This window comes from Phoenix dactylifera, chromosome 16, assembly GCF_051530095.1.
Source record: "Phoenix dactylifera cultivar Ajwa chromosome 16, Ajwa_hap1_PhDact_Kaust_v1.1, whole genome shotgun sequence".
In the NCBI taxonomy this organism is placed as follows: domain Eukaryota; kingdom Viridiplantae; phylum Streptophyta; class Magnoliopsida; order Arecales; family Arecaceae; genus Phoenix; species Phoenix dactylifera.
The window spans coordinates 13,997,131-14,014,981 of NC_143205.1; the positions used below are offsets into that span (position 1 = coordinate 13,997,131).

Consider the following 17,851-nt stretch of genomic DNA (forward strand, 5'->3'; position numbering starts at 1 on the left):
AATCCGACCCATCCTTTCGTAAGTGGCGCACTGAGAATGCCATAGTGAAAGGTTGGTTGATCAATTCCATGGACCAATCATTGGTCGTGAACTTTATTCGCTATCCAACGGCTAAGCAGGTATGGGATTTTGTTGCTACTACATACTTTGATGGAACTGACACCTCTCAGGTATACGAACTCAGACGTCGTGTATCTCGAATGAAACAAGCAGGTGGATCTATAGAAAAATATTATAACAATCTACAGGGTTTGTGGCGAGAGATCGATTTTCGTCGACCAAACCCAATGAAATGTGTAGTTGACATACAAAGCTACAACTCCATGTTACAGGAGGAGCGAGTATACATTTTTCTTGACGGACTAAATGATCGATTGGATCATGTTCGGAGTGATGTCCTTCAGCTGAAACCTTTCCCTTCAATTGAGCAGGCATATGCTCACGTTCGAAGGGAAGATCTCCGACAATCCATGATGATATCGGGAGCAGAAGAAGTGGCAAGTGGTGCTGTTATGGCCATCAAAGGCGTGAAATCTGGCCAGTCACAAAAGTTTGGATCCTTCTCCAGATCCAAAGGTCATTCTGATGGGAATAAGTGCACTCACTGTGGGGGTACAAAACATACTCGGGAGACTTGTTTCAAATTGCATGGTTACCCAGACTGGTGGCACGAATTACAAGCCCGAAAAAACCAAGATACTCCTGCAACTAAAAACATCCCAGGTCGAGCAGCGGTGGCTACAACTGGAGATCAACTCTCCCTTATTCCCATGACAGAACCGTCTACCTCAACTCCAGATCAAGGTAATTGTGGTCAAAGTTTTTGCAGCTCTACTACTCGGCATAATGATGCTTGGATTATTGACTCCGGAGCGACGGATCATATGACATTTGATCCAAATGACTTCTCAAACACAACTCAGCCACGGAGGACCTGCATTGCCAATGCCAATGGGGCCACGTACCCAGTCACCGGGGCTGGAACCGTACCCCTATCTCCCTCTCTCTCTCTAGCTCACACACTTCTTGTTCCATCTCTTTCCAACAAGTTGATGTCTGTGAGTCAAGTTACTGAAGAACTTAATTGTGCTGTGCTGATATACTCTACCTTTTGTCTTCTTCAGGATGTTCTCAGCAAGGAGATTATTGGGCGTGGTACTAAGAGGGGGGGCTGTACTACCTTGATGACTTCAGTCCAGGCAGAGCTAATCATACGCACCATCAAACTCGTAGCCATGAACGGCAGATTTGGCTATGGCATAGGCGCTTGGGGCACCCATCTTTTAGTTATCTTCAGCATCTACTCCCATCTTTATTTTCTCATATGAAGCATGTGGACTTTAAATGTGATACATGTATCAAGGCTAAAAGCCAACGGGTTTCTTATCCAGTTAGCTTGAATAAAGCTAACTCTCCATTTGCTGTGGTACACTCCGATGTGTGGGGACCATCCCCGATACCCACTTCCTCTGGTCATCGTTGGTTTGTTATTTTTGTCGATGATTGTACTCGAATGACATGGCTATATCAGCTAAAAACCAAAGACGAAGTCTTCACTATTTTTCAAGCCTTTCATGTCATGGTTCAGACACAATTCTCCTCCAAGATAAAAATTCTTCGTTCCGATAATGGTGGAGAATTCATCAATCAAAGATTTCAGGCCTATTTCCGCCATCATGGCCTCCTCCATGAGACCTCATGCTCCCAAACACCTCAACAAAATGGTATCGCCGAGAGGAAAAATCGGCATATTTTGGAAACATCCCGTGCACTGCTTCTTGGTGCAATGGTGCCGCACTGCCATTGGGGGGATGCTGTGGCTACTGCTGTATACTTAATCAACCGTATGCCATCTAAAGTTCTACACTTTAAAACCCCCTTACAGTTCCTCTCTACCTATATATCCCTTCCTTCAATCTTGATGCTTCCTCCTCGAATTTTCGGGTGTGTTGCTTTTGTCCACCTCCACAAGAATCAACGTACCAAACTAGACCCGTGTGCTGTTCGGTGCTTATTTTTGGGCTATGGTTTACACAAAAAAGGCTTCCGGTGCTATGACCCCACTACCAAACGCACCTATGTCACCATGGACGTTACATTTCTTGAGTCCGAGAATTTGTATTCTTCACCGGTACCCAATTCCTCTCTTCAGGGGGAGACTCAAGTAGAAGAGACAAATTGGTTTATGGCCCCAGTGGGTGAGCATGGAACTGGAAATAGAGAGGTTGAACCGCATGAGGCACCACCAGAGATTGAATATGACGAATTGAGGACCGAAGAACCTCAAAATAAAGAAGCAGAGTATCCTCAGTCCCCCTCCTCATCAGTGCCACTAGACCCTCCTCCTCCTGAGAACGTGCCTGAGGTAAGCACCCCTACTGCACCGTTATCTGCACCTTTACATACTCATGTTTTGGATTCCTTTTCTACTTCTGTGTTGCCTTTTAGACACAATCGTGGGAAACCACCAAGAAGATATAGCCCAGATGAAGAAGGAAGGAAGTCTAAATACCCAATTGCAAATTATGTATCTACTCAAGGTCTGTCCAAGCCGCTCAAGACTTTCACTCAAACACTCTCCTCCTGCCATATTCCCAGTAGTGTTGAAGAGGCGCTATCTAATCCTAAGTGGGCACAAGCAATGCAAGAAGAACTAGAAGCTTTAAAGAAAAATAATACTTGGAAGTTGGTCCCATTACCGGAAAAAAAAAATAGTGGGATGCAAATGGGTGTTTTCTATAAAATACAAGGCTGATGGATCAATTGACCGATACAAGGCGAGACTTGTGGCAAAGGGATTTACTCAAACATATGGCATAGACTATTCAGAAACCTTCTCACCAGTAGCTAAACTGAATACTGTTAGAGTCTTACTATCTCTTGCAGCAAATCTGGACTGGCCTTTACAACAACTCGACGTGAAGAATGCTTTCCTTCACGGCAACCTTGAGGAGGAGGTATACATGGATATTCCACCAGGATATACAGGATCAGCTGGGAACAAAATTGTTTGTAAATTGGAGAGGGCATTGTATGGACTAAAACAGTCACCGCGAGCATGGTTTGGCCGACTGAGTTCAGCTATGAGGAAGTATGGCTATCGCCAAAGTAACTCAGACCATACTCTTTTCCTTAAACACCGACAAAGCAAGGTGACAGCACTAATAGTCTATGTGGACGATATGATAATTACTGGGGATGATACTGATGAGATCTCAAAGCTACAAGAACAATTGTCTACTGAATTTGAAATGAAGAACTTGGGAGGGCTTAAGTATTTTCTGGGAATAGAGGTGGCAAGGTCAAGAAAAGGCATCTTCCTCTCTCAAAGAAAATACGTACTAGACTTATTAACGGAAGTGGGATTACTAGAGTGTAAACCTGTGGATACGCCGATTGTGCAGAACCATAGGCTTGGAGAATATTCAGACCAGGTGCCAGCCGATAAGGGGAGATATCAAAGACTAGTGGGGAAGCTCATTTACTTGTCTCACACTCGTCCAGACATTGCTTATGCCATAAGTGTGGTAAGCCAATTTATGCATAATCCAAGTGAAGACCATATGGATGCTGTAATTCGAATTCTCCGCTATCTAAAGTCATCACCTGGAAAAGGACTATTGTTCTCCAAGAATACTCATCTGAATATTGAAGGATACACGGATGCGGACTGGGCTGGAAATATCCTGGATAGAAAGTCTACTTCGGGCTACTTTACATTTGTAGGAGGAAACTTAGTTACATGGAGGAGTAAAAAGCAGAAGGTGGTAGCCTTATCCAGTGCTGAAGCCGAGTTCCGAGGCATGGCGAAAGGATTATGTGAGCTTCTTTGGCTTAGAGGGTTGCTAACAGAGGTCGGTTTTCCTCCTGACTCTGCAATGAATTTATTCTGTGATAACAAAGCGGCCATCAGCATATCTCACAACCCAATTCAACATGACCGAACCAAGCATGTGGAGATAGACCGACATTTCATCAAACAGAACCTGGAAGAGAAGATCATTCAGTTCCCTTTTGTCAAATCGGAGGATCAATTAGCTAATATCCTTACCAAGGCAGTTTCCAGCCGAAACTTCAATGACGCACTTGACAAGTTAGGTGTTAGAGATATCTACACACCAACTTGAGGGGGAGTGTTGGCGTGAGTCTCTCTCAACCAGCCAAGAATGGAAAGAACCTATTTAGGAATCCCTTCATTCAAGGACTCCTAACCGTGGGTATGAGCCCCTCCATCAGCCGAACATGGAAGAAACAGATATAGAAACTTCTTCATTCGGGAATTCATAGCTAAATGTAGCCGTAAATATTTTATGGAATTACTAGATTTAGGAATCCCGTTATGCTGGGATTAATAGTTTCCTAAAATAGCTTCTCTTGTATCTCTATAAATGTATATTCATTCTTTACGGAAAAGAATAACAATGAGAAAGAAGTTTTTCAGTTCGCTGCATTGTTAACAAGGGCAGCCCAATGCATTTGGAGGCCTAAGGCGAATTCACTAAATGAGGCCCTTTTTTTTAAAAAAAAAAATTTAATAAGTGTAAAATACTTTAAAAATTTATTTTAAAATAATTCGTCTAGCTTTTTGAGATGCAAAATTACTAATCACACTTTTGTACTCAAGATTATTAAAATATTATTTTCAATCGATAATATAGCTAATCCATTTAATTTTTTTTGTGACATAGTTGACTGCAAATAAGATTTAATCAACTTTAATTTTGAAAAACTTCTTTCAGCAGAAGCAATTGTTACAGATATTGTTAACAATATCCTGTAAGCAATGTATGCATTTGGAAAAGAATTTATTTTTTTTATAAAACTTAAAGTATCAATAAGGATACTAGTTTCTGTTTGTAAAACTTCTTTTAAAACTTTTAACTCTGAAAACAGATCAAGACCATCAATATCAGAATATTCACCATGCTTTACAAAGTTTTCAAGATTAAGACAATACTTTTTCAAATCCTCTTCATTCAAAGATTTTAACTTTCTAAAATTAGATAAAAGACCAAAAACATCTTAGTATATGGTGAATTGTTCAAACCTATTTTGAATTGAAAAAATAGCTTGATCTACTATATATAAAAAGTAATCAATTCTAGAAGATTCTTCGGCTGATCTTTCTATCTCATCATCACTATTTTCATCAAATTATTTTTTTCTACGAATCACACGTTTTTCACGAAATATAGGTTCTATTTTCATTTCAATTGTAGTTTCTTTAGATGAAACCAAAGCAGTCAATTTTAATGGAGACCCTAGACATGAAAAGCTACTGTCAATTTTTTAGAATAAACATAAAGTTATACACAAAACAATAGACAATAAAATATGTGGAAAAGAGAAAAAGATGAATAATTGAAAAGTATTTTTTTTTTTTTGCCGAAAGATATTTTTCTTTTGTCCTCATCCTTTTGTCCCTATAGAGAAAACTGGACACTGAACATGCATTGTCTGGTACAGAAGTAACAGAACAAAGATATAGACAAGCAATCTCCACTATTAAAGAAAAGGAATACTTGATATCTATTCTCCTAAAATCAGGTGAGCAAAGGACTGCCATATTCTCATCAAGACTCAAGAGCCTGTGACTTGAACCAAGGCAGAGTCAGCTGATGCTGCAAAGATTTCTCTTAGCACATATCAGGCCAAGATTGAGGAGCTGGAGCTTCAGATTCAGAAGTTTATTGCTGAAAGAAATGATCTTGAAATTAAATTGGAAGAAGCTGTGCAGGATTCAGGTAATAAATGACCCCCATTTTTTTCAGACTAGCTTGTGCATTTCTTCAAACAGATTCTGAATCTGTTACCGTTCCAGGGAGGAAAGATATCAAGGATGAGCATTAAATTTGTTATCGAGCTGGGCCCTGTGCCTGAGCATTAAATTTGTTATACAAGTCATGCTTGGGTTCGTTCTCATACCTCCTCTGTAGTCTGTTCCCAAGCATGCATATTGGGTTGGCCACTTGGCCTTAGTTTTTTTATGTCAGATCTTTTAGATAACCAAACCTGTTCTGAATTTTAAGACATCTTTACTATTCTCGTCATGATTTCTGTCAGTATTTTTTGGTCTATTATCTTTTGTGGTATCCTTTTAGAATTTCATGGATATTGCAATAAACTTCTAAAACTAAAAATAAAAAATAATTAAATAAACCCCAAGTAACCCATTACCCAAGTAGGAATCGGATTCCTGCATCATGATTATGATATAATAACAAAAATAAATAAGTAATAACCCATTACCCAAGTAACCGAACAAAGAGAACACCCTAAAGGGCCTAAAGCTGTTCTCAGAAGGCAGAAGCTCACCTCCAGGCTCCGGCAACGGTGGCGAGGACGGAGGGCTGGGTCGAGAAGGACTGAAGGAGAAGAGACGCCGTCACGCCGGCGATGCCGCCTCCCTGATTCCTTCGTCACTCTCTTCGGCCGAGTGCGAATGGGGAGGACCGACGACGGCGAGAGCGACTGAGCGAGTGGCGAACGGCCGGAAATGGGCGAAGGATGGAACTCGGAAGTCGGAAGAACCGAAGATTGAAGAACTAAGGAGTAAGGACTCAGGAGGAAGTGAGGAACTAGGGAAGAAGGAAGAACCGAAGAAGAGATTAGAAGGAGGACTTTCTCTGGTTTACTGGTTTTCTCTTATCTGGGATGGCCGGATGGGATTCTGCCATTTTGGACTGGTGGGTGGTGACTACGGCCGGCGGATGGAGAAGACGGGCTATGGAGGATCGTAGGGGTGTAGGGCTCTACTTTCTAATAGAGTCGTGAGTTCCGCAGCTCTGGGAGAGAATTCCATACTTTAACAAAGAAAGACGATGATAGAGTTACGGGAGAAATCCGCTTTACTAAAAAAAAAAAAATTCATTCTTTTTATTCTTTAGTCCTTCGGCTTCCATTCTTTGCTAGTCCAGTCTCCTCCATAGCCCCGTTGTCCGTTGCTCATTGGCCATGCCTGGAGGTTGGAGGCTGGATCGTTTGTACTTCGTAGGCAGCTAAGGCAAGGCAGCAGCCAGGCAGGCAGCTATGAATCCTAATATCCCATCATGGGCACTATATCCCATCATGGGCATTAGGCAGCTGGAGCTGATAGCCAAATTCATGGCGATCCCGGGATGGCGATGAGGGGCGATGAGGCTATCCCAGGCTAGAGAGTGGAGGGCCGGAGGCCTTAGGCGGCCGCCTCGGTCGCCTAAGGCTTGGGCGGCCTCTGATTGTTAACCTTCTTGTAAATATGGATAGCCTTAAAAGATTGCAGGATACTAATGATACTCCTTATATCATCCAGAATGGTGTGGAAATCCTCAACATAAATTTGTTGATCAACTAACTAGCTGATAACCATCCAAGGGTCCCTCCCAAGAATTACATTGGAGGCCGAAGTCGGCTGGGGTTGCCGACTTCAGCCCAACACCCCTTTTGGAAGGGGCAGAACAGGGGATCGCGTCTGCGATCCCCTCCGACTTCTCCGGGCACAAGGACGCCGCGGACCCTCCGCGGCTACATCGCGGACCCTCCGCGGCTACATCGCGGTGGTTTCGTGTCCACCCCATGGCCGCACGAGCGGCCGCTGATCTCGCTTGGCCGCCGTGATTCACGCTGTAATACCCCTAAAAAAAAAAAAGAAAAAAAAAAGAGAGAGGGGTGGATGGGCCGGCCCGAAAAGACCGGGCCCATCCACCATATATGATCGTGCCCTAGGCACGATCGTTGGAGAAGAAACACAAGAAAAAAAAGGGGGGGGGGGGGGGCAGCGGCGGCGTTGGAGGCGATCGCCGGGGGAGATCGAGCGCCGGAGCCGAGAACCGGCCGACCGTGGAGGAAGCTTTAAAGCTCTTCCTTCCTTCAAGAAGATCCCCACAAATCGGGTGAAGAAGCTTGGGGATCCGAGGGTCTTCCTCTCCGATTTTGTCACCGGAAAGGCCGCCGGAGCACCCCCATCGGACCGAGGTAAGCGTGGCTTCTTCCTTGCGTTTCATTGCTTGGTTTTTGGGTCGTGTGGGAGGGGTTTTTGGCCGGTGAATCGTCGGAGAAGAGCCCGAAACAGGGTACCCCTGTTTCGGCCTCTTCTTTCCATTTTTGGCCGCCGCCGGCCGCCGGGATGGCCGAGATGCATGGCGGTGGGGCTGGTCGGGTTTGTATGAAGGTCAGAGAGGGTTTCTAGGATGTGTATGTGATGAGGGAGGGTGGATCCGAGGTCCTCTTCCTCGGGATCCCATCCTCTCCTCCTCTTCCCCTCGTCGGATGGCCACCGGCGGCGGCGACGACGGCGGCGGTCGTGGGCCACCGTGGTTGCTGTCGGGGGGGGGGGAGCCGAGCCACCATCACGGTGGCTGTGAGGATGCTTGCCTTCTGTCAATAATGCAGGAAAAGGGGGAGGACCCTTTCGATTCTAAGGGAAGGAGAAGAAGAGGGATCTTCTCTCCTCTCTTTCTTTGGCCAGCCACCATCGCCGGCGACTGCAGCAAAGACGGCCGACGATGGTTCGGCCAGTGGTGTTGTCGGGTTGGGGAAGGAGAGGGCACAGCCACCATGGTTGTTGCCCTTGGATCAAAAAGGATTTGAGGGAGGGAGATGTATTCCCAACCATGAAGAGAGAGGAATCATCCCTTTATGTTGGTCTCTTCATCGGGACCGGCCATCGTCGCCGGCATGGCTGCGGCCACGGCTGGCGACGACATAGGCCGATGGTGCAAGGTGGGAGTCAGGCCACCCCGACTGCCCTAGATCTGGAGGGATTGAGATGTTTGGGGACCTGGTGATGGACCCCATAGTAGATGTGAATTATGGTTTAGAATATTTAAATATTAAATAATTTAGTTTGTGATTTATAATTGATGTTGTAGGGGAAGAGTCAGCGGTGACAGGAGGTTTTGATCAGGGGACTCAGCACCCCAGCTCGTAGGTTGTGATCCAGATCTGTATTTGAGTCTGTCTACAATTTTGGTAAGAATCCTTGCACGCCAATCCTACATGATATACATATTTTTGCACTATATATGTTTGATATGCTATGATCCAGACAAAGCAAAATAGTTTTATATTTAATTATATTTTGATCGTGTTGGCTTGTGGTTGGTAGTGTGATGGATGTATGTATGTGTATAACTTATACCTATATAATTGAATTTATGGATGTGGTGGTATGGACTAACCATGTTATAGTGATTGCCCTGTCACGGGCCGAAAACGTGACCATGGTTAGTCTAGGCTGGATATAAGATGGAAAAAAAAAGGAATTGATGTGTGTGCGTGAATTGATTAAATGAACAGGAACTTTGGGCTTATCTCGTTATCATTGATTGCCCTATCACAGGCTGGAAATGTGATATTATCGATTGCCCCGTCACAGGCTGGAAATGTGATACTATCGATTGCCCCGTCACAGGCTGGAAATGTGACACTATCGATTGCCCCATCACAGGCCGAAAATGTGATACTATCGATTGCCCCATCACAGGCCGGAAATGTGATACTATCGATTGCCCCGTCACGGGCCGAAAACGTGACCGGGATGTAGCCCAAAGTCGGAAAGATAATTGATCCGGATCAAGTTAACATGGAATAGAAAGAAAAAGCATTGAAAACAGTAATGAAGGTTTATGAGCTATGATATGCTATATCATTCTTGTGTGACTGGACTTTTATTGATGTTTGATGTACATACTTATATTGATTATTTGAGTTTTGGAAACTGTTTATGTTTTCATGAAATGTGCATCGATTTATCGTGGTTTTTAAATCTATACTATTATTGTGTTGGTGTGGATGTGTAGGGGTTCTTACTGGGCTGTAAAGCTCACCTCCCTTTTCTTCTTTTTCTTTACCAGAGTTGCAGGATGCATAGTTTTGGAAGGGATGGGCGCAGAGTGCGAGCACCAGAGTCATTAGTTAGTTAGTTATTTATCCTTCTTTGATGTCGATGAACATTTGAAGAGCTCGTAATTGAAGTAATTTGTTTATTTAGACATGTCGGATTTGTCTATTTGAATTTCTAAATTAGTTGTGGATTTATTGGAATTTTTGTTAATCATAGGCCTTGTATGATCTTTAGGGCACTGCTCTAGGGCTCATGCGGCCGGTCGCGTACCGGACCCGGGTGCTGGGTTCGGGGCGTGACAGAGTGGTATCAGAGCTTAAGGTTCAGGTATCCTAAGGTTTAGGTTCAGATGAGTGTGAGTGGAAAATTATGATAGAAAAACTATCAGAGCCTTGGTTTATAAGCACTTGAGATTGTAACAGAAATGATATTATAATCTAAGGTTTAAGACCACTAAGGACTATGGCCTTAGTGGCATTAGAGTTTGAGGTTTAAGGTCATTGGGGATAGTGACAAAATTGAAATCCGACCATATGTTTAAGATCACTAGGGATTGTGATAGAAATATATCATAGCTTAAGGTTATGATCACTTGGGACATGACAATTAAATTCAGTGCTTACGGTGTAAGATCACTAGGCATTGTGATAAAATATATGCATCGGATTTGGTTTTCGATGAGTGTGGAAGAAAAGTATAAATTGTCTTTGATCATGATAAGATAGGTTTGACCTAAGATAAGTGTACGAAGGTCAACAATGGCATATCGGTTATACCATATTTAGATATTATTTAAATGACCTAGAAGTTCAAACTTTATATGGGTTTTGATGTGATTGTACTTTTGATTTTGTTGCTAATTATTAGAGTGAGATTTGTACGTAGATCTTCCATAGTATTGAAGTGAGCTAAGAAGATTTCATAATATTAAGAGGAATGTTCTTCGAAGTTGAAAATGCATGTGGATTATATCTGATATTGGCATGTTGGATATTGCAAATAGGTCTATTTCCTATTGATGTATTTGATTATTTTGAGGCCATAGAGTATGCATATTGATGGAGGAATTCTAATTATTTGAATTCTCATATTTGGATTGGGCTACTGAATTTTTCTTATAATTGTTGGAGATTATTGGGTGTGTTAACTTGAAATCTTTGTCATTGTAAAATACAAAATTGAGTAGAAATTTCGATTTTTGAGATGCTTATGTCAGTTATTATGTGTAGCATTGATCATAGACATTAAGAATTTTGGTAAAGAAGGATTTGGAGGTTGATAGAGTTAATTCCTACTCATAGTGATATTGGCTCAACAGTTCTAACCCATTGAGTTTGAGGTCAATTCTGTTGGAAGGAAAATCAATGTAGATTTTCTAATTAAATTGCAAAGAGAATACAAGAATTACCCCCTTTAAATTAAACCTAGATATTTTGGATTCTAAAAAGGTTGTGGAGATCACATAGTGACCTTAAACTTGACTAAAGGATCGGAGGTTAGTTATGGTACGTACACTCTATATAAATTGAGGACAAAAAGATCTAGAGGTTTTGCTCTAGTTCTACTTGGAAATCTAAAATTTGGAGTTTCTTAGTCTCAATGCAAAGTGATACTTTAGTCAGAAATTATTTTGTGACTTTAGAGAATTAAATGAATTAAATCAGTGAGTGCAGCAAAAGTGTAGTGGGTTGAGTTATTTTGAAACCGATTAAAAAATAATAATAAAATAATAATACCTTAATCTGAAAGGTATTATTATAAAAGACTTGAGTTAGTTTTCTAGTAGAGGGGAATGTCGTTGATTCTTTGCGTACTGGAAGTAGTTGTGGCTTCCCTATTTTTGATAATTCTAAGAAGAATTTTGGGGCATCTCAATTTTAGCGTTAACAGGATTGATAGCTCTGTGATTAAGCTTGGGCCTGGAATCCTAGGATAAAGGTTGATCATTTAATCACAGGCAAAGTTAAAAAAAAAAGAAAATTGATTATAGAATATTAGGAGCATTTGATACTAAAGATTTCTCCTATGTCTGTCAAGCCAATTATGATCTCTGGGTAGAATTAAGATAAATTAATTTCTTTGGGATATAATTATGGCATTTTAATCCAAGGTTGGGAGTTTGGAATTCTTTTGAAGGAGATCAAAAGAACTTACTATGTGTGGTAAATAGAAAGGATCAAGTTTTGAGATGCTGTAATTTTTGTATGTCAAAATCTTGTGGGTAGGTACTCCGAGAGGGAGACTATTTGAAATCTCAGGAATGATATAATGGATGCAATTTTTTTTTAAAATTTGAGGCTTCAAGTAAGTTAATTTCGAGGACGAAATTTTTTTTAAGGGGGAGAGTATGTAATACCCCTAAAAAAAAAAAAAAAAAGAGAGAGGGGTGGATGGGCCGGCCCGAAAAGGCCGGGCCCATCCACCATATATGATCGTGCCCTAGGCACGATCGTTGGAGAAGAAACACAAGAAAAAAAAAAGGGGGGGGGGGGGGCAGCGGCGGCGTTGGAGGCGATCGCCGGGGGAGATCGAGCGCCGGAGCCGAAAACCGGCCGACCGTGGAGGAAGCTTTAAAGCTCTTCCTTCCTTCAAGAAGATCCCCACAAATCGGGTGAAGAAGCTTGGGGATCCGAGGGTCTTCCTCTCCGATTTTGTCGCCGGAAAGGCCGCCGGAGCACCCCCATCGGACCGAGGTAAGCGTGGCTTCTTCCTTGCGTTTCATTGCTTGGTTTTTGGGTCGTGTGGGAGGGGTTTTTGGCCGGTGAATCATCGGAGAAGAGCCCGAAACAGGGTGTGGGAGGGGTTTTTGGCCGGTGAATCATCGGAGAAGAGCCCGAAACAGGGTACCCCTGTTTCGGCCTCTTCTTTCCAGTTTTTGGCCGCCGCCGGCCGCCGGGATGGCCGAGATGCATGGCGGTGGGGCTGGTCGGGTTCGTATGAAGGTCGGAGAGGGTTTTCTAGGATGTGTATGTGATGAGGGAGGGTGGATCCGAGGTCCTCTTCCTCGGGATCCCATCCTCTCCTCCTCTTCCCCTCGTCGGATGGCCACCGGCGGTGACGACGGCGGCGGTCGTGGGCCACCGTGGCTGCTGTTGGGTGGGGGGGAGCCGAGCCACCATCACGGTGGCTGTGAGGATGCTTGCCTTCTGTCAATAATGCAGGAAAAGGGGGAGGACCCTTTCGGTTTTAAGGGAAGGAGAAGAAGAGGGATCTTCTCTCCTCTCTTTCTTTGGCCAGCCACCATCGCCGGCGACTGCAGCAAAGACGGCCGACGATGGTTCGGCCAGTGGTGTTGTCGGGTTGGGAAAGGAGAGGGCACAGCCACCATGGTTGTTGCCCTTGGATCAAAAAGGATTTGAGGGAGGGAGATGTATTTCCAACCATGAAGAGAGAGGAATCATCCCTTTATGTTGGTCTCTTCATCGGGACCGGCCATCGTCGCCGGCATGGCTGCGGCCACGGCTGGCGACGACATAGGCCGATGGTGCAAGGTGGGAGTCAGGCCACCCCGACTGCCCTAGATCTGGAGGGATTGAGATGTTTGGGGACCTGGTGATGGACCCCATAGTAGATGTGAATTATGGTTTAGAATATTTAAATATTAAATAATTTAGTTTGTGATTTATAATTGATGTTGTAGGGGAAGAGTCAGCGGTGCCAGGAGGTTTTGATCAGGGGACTCAGCACCCCAGCTCGTAGGTTGTGATCCAGATCTGTATTTGAGTCTGTCTACAATTTCGGTAAGAATCCTTGTACGCCAATCCTACATGATATACATATTTTTGCACTATATATGTTTGATATGCTATGATCCAGACAAAGCAAAATAGTTTTATATTTAATTATATTTTGATCGTGTTGGCTTGTGGTTGGTAGTGTGATGGATGTATGTATGTGTATAACTTATACCTGTATAATTGAATTTATGGATGTGGTGGTATGGACTAACCATGTTATAGTGATTGCCCTGTCACGGGCCGAAAACGTGACCATGGTTAGTCTAGGCTAGATATAAGATGGAAAAAAAAGGAATTGATGTGTGTGTGTGAATTGATTAAATGAACAGGAACTTTGGGCTTATCTCGTTATCATTGATTGCCCTATCACAGGCTGGAAATGTGATATTATCGATTGCCCAGTCACAGGCTGGAAATGTGATACTATCGATTGCCCCGTCACAGGCTGGAAATGTGACACTATCGATTGCCCCATCACAGGCCGGAAATGTGATACTATCGATTGCCCCATCACAGGCCGAAAATGTGATACTATCGATTGCCCCGTCACGGGCCGGAAACGTGACCGGGATGTAGCCCAAAGTCGGAAAGATAATTGATCCGGATCAAGTTAACATTGAATAGAAAGAAAAAGCATTGAAAACAGTAATGAAGGTTTATGAGCTATGATATACTATATCATTCTTGTGTGACTGGACTTTTATTGATGTTTGATGTACATACTTATATTGATTATTTGAGTTTTGGAAACTGTTTATGTTTTCATGAAATGTGCATCGATTTATCGTGGTTTTTAAATCTATACTATTATTGTGTTGGTGTGGATGTGTAGGGGTTCTTACTGGGCTGTAAAGCTCACCGCCCTTTTCTTCTTTTTCTTTACCAGAGTTGCAGGATGCATAGTTTTGGAAGGGATGGGCGCAGAGTGCAAGCACCAGAGTCATTAGTTAGTTAGTTGTTTATCCTTCTTTGATGTCGATGAACATTTGAAGAGCTCGTAATTGAACTAATTTGTTTATTTGGACATGTCGGATTTGTCTATTTGAATTTCTAAATTAGTTGTGGATTTATTGGAATTTTTGTTAATCATAGGCCTTGCATGATCTTTAGGGCACTGCTCTAGGGCTCATGCGGCCGGTCGCGTACCGGACCCGGGTGCTGGGTTCGGGGCGTGACACACGCGGCGGAGAGCCATTACCATAGGGCTATAAAGCCCCTTTCCTCCTCCTCCTGAGACTATCTCCGAGCCCTCCCTCTCCTCCATCTCCTCCTCCTCCTCTTCCCTCCTTCCCTCCTCCTCCTCTCCTTGGTGACCGGCGTGCCCTCCCGTCCGAGCTGTCCGAAACCCCATCACGAGTCCTCTATTTTGAGCTCTCCTTCCTCTCCGGAAAGCACCGCCGCCGCCGCCGCGGCTAGCTGTCGGATCGAGCCACCTGCGGCCGGGATCCGCCGCCTCCGTCGACCGCCGGTAAGCCTTCTTCCCTTTTTGCTCTTCGATCTTGCCGGAACATGCTTGATTTTCTTTCCTTTGCTTTGGCCCCAAACCGAGATCACTCGGTTTTCCCTCGATGCCCGTCGTCGCAAAAGCTGCCGGCCGCCACTGCAGTCGGCCGGCCGTCGGCCGGGCAATAGCCCCCGGCCGTCTTGGCTGACCCCCCCCCCCCAGCCGGCCCCTTCTTCTTCCTCTCCCGTTCTCCCATCTCCCCTGTTCATGGGGAGCTCGATGAAGAAAAAGGCCAATGTGGGCCGTGAGCACAATATGATGGGCCGTTGGGTCCTGTCCACTGCAGGCCCAACTTGGGCCCACTCCAATCCGGTTGAGCCCAGTTGGGCAGTACCCTTGTGGGCCCAACTTGGGCCCAGTTCAGATCCGAGCCTGGAACCCAAATCCGAACCCGAAACCCGGAACCCGAAACCCGAACCCATTTGGCCAATAAATGAAATTTTGCAGTTAAGCCCTTGGCAGTATATTATTTCACAAAAGAGTCTTCTGCAAATTGTATTTGATCCCTATAGGAAAGATTTATTACATAAAGGTCCCCAACTATATTTGTTTGGTCCCTTTACTCAAGCTTTATACGAAATAGTACTATATAATTAGGTATTGGCCCCTGAAATGTATTTTTATTGTATAAATGAACCAATTAGAAGCCAACCTTGGGGGCCCTATTGGGCTGAGTCTATGCGGGCCCATTGGGCCGTGTTCGATGTGGGCCCTATCGGGCCATGCCATTATGGGCCAACTCTGGGTCCAGTTTGGCCGTGTCCAATAGTATTATTTTTGAATTTTGCTTAGCTCTGAAATTTACAAAAAAATTAATTAAATGTTAACAGGTGAACCTGATCCGCCTACCTGAAGTAGGAATTAAGCGAGAAGAGGTAAGTAATTTAATACTTCAAGTATGATTTTCAAATTATTTGATAAATAGAAATATGTTTTGTATTTAGTAAAATGGGTCTGGCATGTTAAATTTTATTTGAAAATTATGCTCTGAAATCCATAAACTATGACTGAAAAATTTATGAAATCTGTTTTTATATATATATATATATGTATTCTCAGCATGGCTATGATCTGTTCTGTTCTGTTCTGTTCTGGCCCCGCCAATGGGGATATATGTTGGACCTGTCGACTTGTAATCTGTGAGGAACCGGTTTCGACACCGCGCCACCGGTGATTAGAATAGTGGTTTCTGGACACCGTTTCCACCGGTGACTAACAATAGTGGTTTCTGGCACTCTGTGCAACCCATGCCACTGGGTTATGTGGCCGTAGCCTATCCTGTTGAAATTCTGGTATCAGAGTTTTCGGAAAAATGATAATAATTTTTGAAAATAGTAAAACGATGTTATTTATGATTTATTCCAGACATTATTCTATATTTTGATCTGATATGCTCTGACCCCACTTTGGGATATTTTGTTGCTTACTGAGCTAGTGTAGCTCATTATTTTATTTTCTCTGTTTTTCATATCCAGAAGCTTGATCGTACAGGATTGGGGGAGTGCGTTAGATTTTCCGATGATTTTTCAGTTATTGGCATTTCAGTTAGATTAGTTTGGATATTTGAATTATGTTGGCATATGCTATTTTGAAATTTTGTAAGACCGCTTTTGAACAATTTAAATAATTATGTCATCTTTGAATAGCTGTATCTGCTTTGATATGATTTGCTGCCTTGCGCGCCCGTGCGGCCCGCCGTGCGGGCGTGCGGCGTCTGCCGCGCCTCGGGCTCGGGGCGTGACATAATGACTGCATAAATTAAATCCTCTCAAGCTACCCTCATCTCCGCAAGAGGGATTATAATATCATACAGATGGCATCAAGGTCGACAGTACCATCCCGAATCGCTCAATTTGAGGTGTATCGAGCCGTATCAAAAACCGTCCGAAACTGTTCCGACCTTTGAATCGAGAAACCAGTGAGAGAGAGGAAGAGGGAGAGAAAGAAAGAAAGAAAAATAGAAAGAGAGAGGAGGAAAATGAAATAATTAGTCACCAGGACCGTTATACCCCGGCACTAACCATGAACAGTAACTGGCACGGAGGCTTCGAAGCCTGAATCATATTTGAGAAGAAGGAAGAAGAAGAAAGGTGATGAAGAAGATAGCCACAATTCATTTCATCTATTCCATACACACAAGGGAGGATGAGGCGGAGGTTTTATAATCCTCCTGGGAACCTTCTAGACATGAGAGTTTGTTAGGGAGAAACCGACTGCATGTGCTGATGCTTCTGTGGGTGTTCTGGAGGGAATTCGAGGGGAGTTAACATCCCCCTGCAAGGTGATGATGAGGTTAGCAGCATCAGCTTGTTGCAGAGAGTGCGATGTCGTTGAGTTGAGAGAGCCTTTGTGAAAATGTCAGCTGGCTGGTCATCGGAGGCTATGTGAGCTGTGTGGAGTTCACCGGAGTGTATTTTCTCCCGGACGAAGTGATAATCTACTTCTATGTGTTTGGTCCGAGCATGGAATACATGATTAGATGCCAAAGCCAAGGCTGAGATGTTATCACAGTGTAATGGAGTGGATGTGCGAGGTGGTATTTGGAGTTCGGATAGTAAGCGACGAAGCCAGATGATCTCTGATGCAGTGACTGCTAGAGCTCGATATTCAGCTTTGGTGGAGGAGCGGGCGACCGTCGGCTGCTTCTTTGCGTACCAAGAAATTAAGTTGGGACCAAGGTAGATGCAGTATCCTATAGTGGATCGCCGATCGTTGGAATCCCCTGCCCAGTCTGAGTCGGAGAAAGCAGAGAGCTGGAGAGATCCAGGTTTGAAGGAGAGACTGAGA

General features: G+C 43.8%; 1 long non-coding RNA gene across 2 annotated transcripts in view; it reads left to right on the forward strand.

Moving 5' to 3' along the window:
• Positions 1-12,316: 12,316 nt before the first annotated feature.
• LOC149751133 (uncharacterized) overlaps positions 12,317-17,851 on the forward strand; it is a 75,209-nt gene continuing 69,674 nt past the window's right edge. The window contains exons 1-3 of one of the 2 annotated variants that reach the window (XR_016398657.1): positions 12,317-12,516; positions 13,464-13,563; positions 14,447-14,710. This is a non-coding gene — a long non-coding RNA (uncharacterized LOC149751133). Of the gene's footprint in view, positions 12,517-13,463; positions 13,564-14,446; positions 14,711-17,851 lie in introns of those variants that run through there. The other variant, XR_016398658.1, reaches the window with a different exon arrangement.